Source organism: Hydra vulgaris, chromosome 10, assembly GCF_038396675.1.
Source record: "Hydra vulgaris chromosome 10, alternate assembly HydraT2T_AEP".
In the NCBI taxonomy this organism is placed as follows: Eukaryota; Metazoa; Cnidaria; class Hydrozoa; order Anthoathecata; family Hydridae; genus Hydra; species Hydra vulgaris.
The window spans coordinates 10,585,172-10,594,508 of NC_088929.1; the positions used below are offsets into that span (position 1 = coordinate 10,585,172).

Sequence of the window (9,337 nt, forward strand, 5' to 3'; positions counted from 1 at the left end):
CCACATGCAAACAATTTATTGTCCAAAGCTGTTCTAATTTTTTCAGTTATATTAGTGTATGAGCCACTGAACGACTGTTTCTAAATCCATACCAATTTCCACAAAGACACTTGAATCTCTCCAGAAAATTGTAGAGGCCATTGCGCATAGCTTTCTCAAATAGCTTGCTCATACCCGAGAGAAGAGAGATTGGGTGATAACTAGAGTAATCCAGTAAAGAACCTTTTCTAAATATTAGTGTCACTTTAGCTATCTTAAGAAGATCTGGGAAAACTCCATTTCTAAATGAGTTATTCATAATTATGGATAGTGGCTTTGAGATTATGTTTGGAATAAGCTTAAGAATAAATGTGGGAAGACTGTTTGGGCCCAGACTTTTTTTTTTGAAGTTTCATTATGAGACTCGACACCCCAACTTCAGTCACTGGCTCAAAGAAAAAAGAACTTTTATTAGGATTTTTTAGAAAGTCTCTAAAATCATATTTAGGGATGACTCTTTTGTTTATTAGATTCTCTTGGATAATAGCAAAGTAGTTGTTAAAAATATTAACAATTGTGGTTGGATCAGAGATGACTTTATCATTTATATTGAGGTTGAAATAGTTATTGTATGTAGTAGGTCTGATGTTGATAATTTCTTATATTCCTTTCCAAGTTCTCTTAATGCTATTTAGGTTGTTGTTGAAAAAGGAAATATAATCCATTTTTTTGGATTGTTTAAGTAAGTTGTTAATTTTATTTCTGTATTACATAAATTTATCAAAGAGTAGATTTCTTGTTTTAATATTGTTTGATTTAACAAATTTTTTATAAATGACATTTTTGGTTGAGATGGATTTAAGAATACCAGCGGTCATCCATGGTTTAGATTTAAGTTTAATTTGTTTTTTTTTTAGTACTTTGTATGGAGCATGTCTGTTAAGAACTTTTTCAAATATAATTAAAAAATTTATCATTGATTTATTTAAATTTTTGTCTTTTATTTGCACCTCCCAGTTTATACTAGATATATCTTGTATAAAGGTGTCAGTCTCAAAGTTTTTGAAGCATCTTCTAGAGATTTTTATATTCTTTTTTTTTGTGTGTAATACCAGGAATACAGAGGAACTGGGCCATGTGGTCTGAAATAGAAACTGTTAGATTGCCAGAGATTGTTTCAGGAGAATATGAGTTTATAAAAATATTATCAATGAGAGTTTTGGTTTTTGAAGTTATACGTGTTGGAAGTATAATGGTTGGGAGAAGCGAGCAAGAGCATAATGTTTGAAGATAATTAGAAAAAATAGGAGATTCTCTTTAATTACTTAAGTCCATGTTGAAATCACCCATTAATATAATACTTTTTTCATAAGTTAATTTATCAAGTAAAGGAGAAAAATGGTTCGCAATGAATTGTTTTGGATTTAAAGTTGGGTGACGATATATGCAGCCAAATAAAGTATTGGTTTTATGAGGGTTAATAGCTTCAACAAAAACTGATTCCAGAAAATTTGAGGCATAGGTTGTAAGATCATCACGAACTACATAGTTATGATCAGAGCTTAGATAAAGAAGAGCGCCACCTTTTTTGACTCAGTAAGACAATGTTCAGTGTTAAAAGAACCTATAAACCAATTAACGCTGTGGACTTCAGCCCTTTTAACATTTAACAAATAGTTACTGATTATTTGATTTTGATTTTAATTTTGGGCTATAGAAAATAGTATCCTAAACTGAAATAGATCTTCAACAAGTGCTTTTTTATGAGTTGTTTACAAATTTAAAAAAAAAATAAGAAAAAAAGGTTTATTTCAGCAATTTTATCAGCTATGCTTAATCATTTTCCTTAACATCTTCTGCTTCTCCATCGTTGTTTTTTACTGTAGGCCATTGCAGTAGTTAATTATAAGTCAATATGATCATACGGGATATATTTAATACACTTTCTTAAGTCATTCAATTTAGCAGATCTTTTTAGAATTTTTCCGTTTGGGTAAATAAGCTGTTCTAGGAGGTTCACACTTTTTTGAGTATTTTTCTTACCTTAAAAGTATGTTTGACAATAACATTTATAATTTCACTGGCTTCACATTGACCAATAATGTCACAATTGAATTGAAAATGGTGAAATTTGCTTATTGCAAACTGAGTTTGTTGGTTTCTGGATTTACTAACTATTTTGACTGTGGTAATGTTTCTTTTAGAGTGGACTGGCCACCAACTTTTAACATCGTAAATCAGAGATGAACTCTCTAAATCAACCACTAAACACTTTTTTAAATTACTACTTTATAGAATAATTTTTTTATATCTTGAACGCTGTACACTCTTTTATGCCTTCTTATTTCTTTTTATAATCAAAATGTCTTGGTAAAGAGGAAAAAGCTGTATCTTCTGATTGGGAAAAAATTGGTTGACCTTTTTAATCCATTTATTGTCAGTAAGCGACATAAAAAATATAGAAAAGCAAGAGTTTTTATGTTTCCCATTAACATGAAAGTTGAGTTCATCATACTCTTGAGGAATAGTTGACAGGTAGTGCAAAAGAAAACAGCAAGTTTCGTTTGGAGACTTTCTAGTCTGCCCCTCGTTGTAAAGGTAGTGTTTCACAACATATCTCTTCACATCATGATCTAAAAAAAAATGTTGAATAATGCACTAATCGTTCTCTGTTTAGATAGCATAAAAATTTAAATAAAAAGAATCCAAGAAAAGTAAATAGTCTGCAAGAAAAATGCCAAGTTTAAATAAGCATTGTATTTAGAAATACATAAATGTGTCAGTAGAGCAGAACAGGACACAATGGTCATACGGTCAGGTCGGTCAAGTCAAGTTTATTTAAAGACTAAGCGCTTTAACGAGCTAAAAATCTAGTTTAAGGTTAGTAGTACGTTAACTCTCTTTCCAAAGAAAAATCATGTTTGTTGCGTAACATAAGGAGTTAAATTAATATTTTGACTATTTTTAAAGCTAAAAAAAGTTTTGAACAGTTTGTTTGAAAAGTTTGTTAGACGTGATGATGTTCAATGTTGTTAGACAGTTCTGCAATGTGTAAACACCAAATATAAAGCAATAGTCTAAGAATGTTTTTTTAATACATAATATTACTCAGTAGTGGTTTATTTGTTGAAAAAGAAAATTGTTTATGCTATAAACACAACGATGGGACAGTTCGGCCCAACTTAAACTGGGTAAAACGTAAAAATTGTTCAAGGTTTCCACATATGGCAAAACCTTAAACAATGTTTTTATTACTTAACTGTTTTGTTTCGTAATATTTTGAAATGTTTTAAAATAATAACAATGTTCGTATTTGTTTTTTATTTTCAAAACAATAAACACTTTAATAATAAATAAAATAAATACTCTGTTTTACTAAGAATTTAAATGTTTTATGTTATAAAATATGCAAGGTTAAATAAATAAGTTTAAAAGTACACAAAAGAATTGATCAAAAACTATGTTCTAATTATCTTCTTTCTATAGGGTAGGATAAGGAGGAGATTGTCTAAGTGGGGGTAATCTAAGCCTATTTTTACCTATTTCTGACTTTGAGCAAAAAAAATGTATATAGTAAAACAATACTTTTTTGGAAGAAACTTTTAAATTATAATCAGACATCATTTTTAATAAACTACATCAAAAAAGTTTATACATAATTTTTAAAGATGTCTAAGGAGCACTAATTTGAATTGTATTCTATAGACACATATATACCCTGTTTAGTGGAGTAATGAAGGTTTAAGTTACATTTATATCTTTTTTCAATGAAATATACCAACTTATAGTTAAATTTGACTGAGGTCATTGAGTATGTATTATATTTAAATTATTTGATCAAAAGTTTAAACATAATAATACTTTAATAGATGTTTTAAACTTTCACTTGTTCAAAGCGCTAAACTAGAAACGCAAAATGAATATCCCTGTTAGCTAATTTCCAAAGAATGCATAGCATTCTTGATTTCCATAGTTTTATTTTACGAATTTTCTTAATATATAGAATAAATCATATTATAATTCTCCAAATTGAATATATGATATTCAAATTTAAAAGTTGAAGTACTTATAAAAGTAAAACCATGGTGAAATTATGTTTAAGGAAGAATTTAAAGCAAAAGCTTAATTAAAAATAATCTAAAATTTTTAGTAATATATATTAGAGGTTCATTATTCTACAAAAATGACATGTTTTTATAAAACGAATTTAGCGTGCAATTCTTCAAAACTGCTACGCTACGTTATCTGCTAGATTTAATTGAAAACATGATATTATTATATCTTTAATGATCATCTTAGGGAATCCATAGCAACATGACTCCAGAAAAATTAATGCAGAAACACAGTCAGACTTCTAATTTGTACTAATTTTCATTTTAATGGTATTTACTGTTTTATAAGCATTACATTCTTTACGACACAAAACATATTGACATATAGACCCACATTACCCCACCCAAAAATGTCAATTTTTTTGAAAAAAACTATGCATCGTTTTGCAATTATCAAAACATCATTAAACAAACGAAAGAAAAGTTAAGAATTAAAAAAGAAGATATTAAAAATAAAATAGAATTTGAGATATGTCATAATCAAGTAACTGTTTTTTTAAAATAACTTTGAAAGTTTGACGTGAAATTATAGTTTTACTTTCAATTGGAAGGAATGAGTTCACAAATGTGGCCCTCGGTATGTTATTGAGAAATTAGACTGTTTTAATAAGGTTTTTGGTACCTGATAGTTATGCAATGAATGCTTTGTTTAATATTTATGATTTATAATAACAAAAAAGTCGTCAAAAAAATTTGGCAGCATACGATATTTAAATCTAAACATGAATAAAAGAATACTGTAAATATTTAATTGATAAACATTAAGCACTCCAAGCTTTCTAAGCAGTGGATTGGCACTGGTGTATTTATTAGCATTTAATATAAGGCGGCTTGCTTGTTTTTGTTTATTTAAGATACGCTTTAATTTTGATGGATTAATGCTGGCCCACGCAATATTACAATAAATGATATAGCTATGGATAAATGAAAAGTAGATAAGTTTTAAGCAGTTTTTATCCAACACATGTCTTGTCTTGTACATAATTCCAATACTCTTTGAAATTTTATTTTCTATTAAATTATTAAATTAATGTGGTCTTTCCAACCTATTTGTTCGTCTAGTAAAACGCCTAAAAATTTAATGCAGAATGTCCGTTGTAAATTAGTTTTTTCTATTGAAATATTTGGGAGTATTAGGGGCAAAGTTTCAGATTTGGAGGATTTAGAAAAAAGAATATATTTGCTTTTATTTTTATTTAGAGATGATTTGTTGGCTTTCAACCATTCATTGAGATTGTCAAGCTTGCGATTCATAATGATAAAGATTGACTCTATGTTTGAGTAGGTATAAAAAACCTGAGTGTCGTCAGCAAAAAGATTGAAATTTAATACACTAGAAGATAAGTAAATATCGTTTATATAAATAATAAATAATAAAGGCCCTAGAATAGATCCCTGTGAAACTCCGCAAGAAATGTTTTCTAGTTTAGTACAGGTTTTGTCATAAGAAACACATTGTTTGCGATTATTAAGATAGGATAAAAAACCATTTATAACTATTATTTTTGACACCATAATTTCTAAGTTTGTAAAGAAGAATATTATGGTCCACAGTATCGAAGGCCTTTGAGAGGTCAATAAAAACTCCAAGAGTATATTGGTTGTTTTCCAATCCGTTTAAAATTTCTTTAACTAATTTAATTACTGCATGTTCTATCGAGTGCCCTTTTCTAAATCCGTACTGATTATTATTAAGCAATATATGTTTTATAAAATAATTGTATAGCCTATTATGCATTATTCTCTCTAGAATATTAGAAAAACATGGAAGTATTGAGGTAGGTCTATAATTAAATAATTTAGAAGTATCACCGTCTTTAAAAATTGGAAATACTCTTGCTTTAAAAAGTCAGGAAAAATTCCATTATTTAATGAAAGATTAAAAATAATTAGTAAGGGGTTTTCAATAATATCAAAAACTTCTTTAACAATCGAAGGGCTTACTTCATCAAGACCTGAGCTTTAGTTTGGTTTTAACATATTAAAAGCAAACCGAAGTTCATCAGGAGATACTTCAAGCTCATCCATCACGCAGTCCTCTTCTTTAATATATCGTCGGGGATAGTGCAAATCCGCGTAACTAGCATTGCCTACTATATTTGGATAATAATAATTTTAACAACAAATATCTATTGTTGACATTACAAAAAACATGAATAATACTCTTTATACTAAAATGAAACCGAAATCTGTTGAAATAAAAAAAAATTTAATTTTAACTTTTTCCAGTAAAAAAAATGTACTGTAGATACGCGGTTTTATCCAATGCTAGTTACGCGGTTTTGCACTATCCCCGACAATAAGATTAAAAAATTTTACTTCCGGGAGTTATTTTATTTGCTAGGTTTTGACCGACGTTTATAAAAAAATTATTAAAACTCTCTGCAATAACTTTTCGCTCATTAGTTACTGTTCTTTCATCTTCAATGTATACATATTTTGGTAAAGTATTACCATGATCTTGTTTCTTTTTTCCTATCACTTCCTTTATTATATCCCAAGTTTTTTGTTATTACCAATATTATTTTGTAGTGGTTTTGAGAAACAATTTTTTTCAGATTTTCTTTTCAGGTTTTCAAAGAGGTTTTTGTAAATTTCATATTTTTTTTCGTTTTGATAAGTTTTATTTTTTAAGAATTTTTCATATAGTCTTAGTTTTTTCTTTGAAGATTTAAGAAGCCTTTTGTAATTCAGGGACTTTGCAGGCTTTTAAGCTTAATTTTTATTTCCTTCATCGGAAACGCTTTATTGTAAGCATTAATGAACTCATTGTAAAAAAAATCATAAGCTATATTAGCATCTTTGCAATTATTGAGTTGTTTCCAGTTTACTTTGAGTAAATAATTGCTTAACGCCTCAATATTAATTTCATTAATCTGCCCTTTTACTTCCCTTTGTACTTTGCTTTTTCTTCTTTTTTAAAAAAAATCCGAAATGAAAAAGATTAGAAAGTGGTCGCTTATATCGCTTTTTATGATCCCGTTTTGAATGTTGCATGTTGTAAAGTTGTTAGTAAAAATATTATCAATGAGAGATTCGGTTTGAAGAGTTACGCGAGTAGGTTTTTTAATTAAGGGAATAATGTTGTACTGAAAAAGAGTGTTTGAGAAGCGTTTTACATCGCTATCAGATTCAACATTAAAAAGATTTAGGTTTTGGTCTCCCGTGATGTAAATTTGTTTGTGTTTTACTTTTTTTTAGAAGCATTTTAGGGGTTTTAAAAAGGATTTCTTATTTCCGCATGGCGGTCTATACAAAGCAGTTATTAAAATGTTTTTTTTATTAATGTAGTTTAATAATTCGATGGTTAGAAATTCAAAGTTCGCGTTTTGAATACTTAAAATTTCTATTTTCTAAAAATGGATTGAGTCATGAACAAAAATGCATACACCACCACCAATGCCACCACCTCGAGTTTGGTGGATTGCCTTATAACCTGGAATTTGAACACTATTTTTTTCACTTCTGCACCATGTTTCTATCAAGCATATTACCATAAACTCAGAGTTTATATTTTTGAGCATTGATTTAAAACTTTCAAAGTTTTTGTTCATACTACGAATGTGTAAAGTTAGAGTTGAAAATAACATTTGTGACGCATTCATGAGGTTAGATACTTCCTCAATATCAAAATAGTTAGAGTTGATTATGACGTCCTCAAAAAAGTTTACATCTGGATCATTATCATTATTCAAAAGAAGTATGTTTTGTTTATTAAAAATTTCTAAAAGATTTGTTACGTTTGATTTGTTAACCATTTTCATTATTATAATATTTAAAATTAAGATTAAAAATGATTAGATTAGATTCTAGCTATATCATTTAGAATTATTACAAACATTTTTTAAAATAATAAGTTTGTCATACCTGACGATTACATTTTCTCCATTTAATTTTCTTACTTTCGCTTCAAAAAATAACTTCCTTCGTATTCTTGCCGTCTCTTGAAAGAAATCTTCATTCACGTAAATATTCAGACCTTTGAGTTTTCTTGTTTCTTTTAGAATATTTGATTTATCTTTAAACCTTAACAACTTCAATATAATGGTTCGGGATCGGGCTTCTTTTTTAAATCCAACTCAATGCGCTTTTTCAATTTCGACTCCTTTTACTCCTAAATTTACACATAATAAATTCTGAACCTTTTGTTCAGTTTCATCCCAAGTTTCATTGATATTTTCAGGAATTCCGTCTATCCTTAAGTTATTACGCCTCAACCTATCTTCGGAGATTCTGCATTTTTCGTTTAAAATTGGAATATTATATGGGCTATCAAATTCTTTAGAATCATTAGCAGCTTTCACCTTTTGGTCGATTAAATGTTCGTGAAAATTTAAGTTTTCTTTTAAGTCTTTTATATCATTTTCTAGCAAGTGTATTCTTTTAGTGCAATCCAATGTTTTTGTTTCAATATCATCTAGGCGTGTATTGATTATTTTTAAGTTATCGCTAAGTAAGTCCACGAATACTTTTTCTTGTTCTTTAAATAATGCCCGTATTTTGTGCTGAATGAATTTTTTGTGCTGAATGAAAATATCTTTTATTTCGGATAAAGTAATAGTCATTTTTAATTTTTTTTTTTTTAATTTTTTTTCTTTCTTTTTTGAGCTGTTAGAATTACGTCTGTTCACCACGGCAGTCGAGTTGTAAAAAAAGGTGCCCCCAAAAAAGGTGTAGTTAGGTGCCCCAAGAAGACCTAACGGTCTTGTCACCGCGGAAGTGCATTTAACTAGAAAGTTCACGCCTCCTTCTTTACCAAGACGCGAAATTATGTCCAGAGTTTGTTTCGAACCTTAATCTCCTACTTCTAAAGCAAGCGCTCTAACCACTGCGTCACGGCCGCATAAAACATTTAAAACTTTAAATTTTCAAAAAGTAAATTGATTACGATATAAGCATGCTATGTTTTTATATAGTTATGAAAGAACTTATGCTGACATAATACTGTCTTCTTTTTGTTAATTTTGTTCCACTTAACTTACTTTCGTCCATTATAGCGGCAAAACCGGCTGCAGAACTTTTCATATCAAGGTCGTAATTTAAAGTTGTTCAAATGTCCTCTGCAACACATCAAATTGTTACCGGCATCAACTAAGCTACTAATCAATTTTTTTTTTAATCATATCAATATAAATTTCCAAATGCTCTCGTAAATTAATAGAATTTGGTTAGGTGTCACTCATATAGTTACAAACTAGTCAATGGAGTGACACCTAAAAAACATAAAAAATATAAATAAGAAAGAA

General features: G+C 28.7%; 1 long non-coding RNA gene across 1 annotated transcript; it reads right to left on the reverse strand.

Annotated features, from left to right (window-relative positions):
- Positions 1-515: 515 nt before the first annotated feature.
- LOC136085785 (uncharacterized) lies at positions 516-8,932 on the reverse strand. Its single transcript, XR_010641172.1, has 2 exons — positions 7,959-8,932; positions 516-2,612 (listed from the first exon to the last, which is right to left on the reverse strand). It is a non-coding gene; the product is annotated as an uncharacterized LOC136085785 (long non-coding RNA).
- Positions 8,933-9,337: the final 405 nt, after the last annotated feature.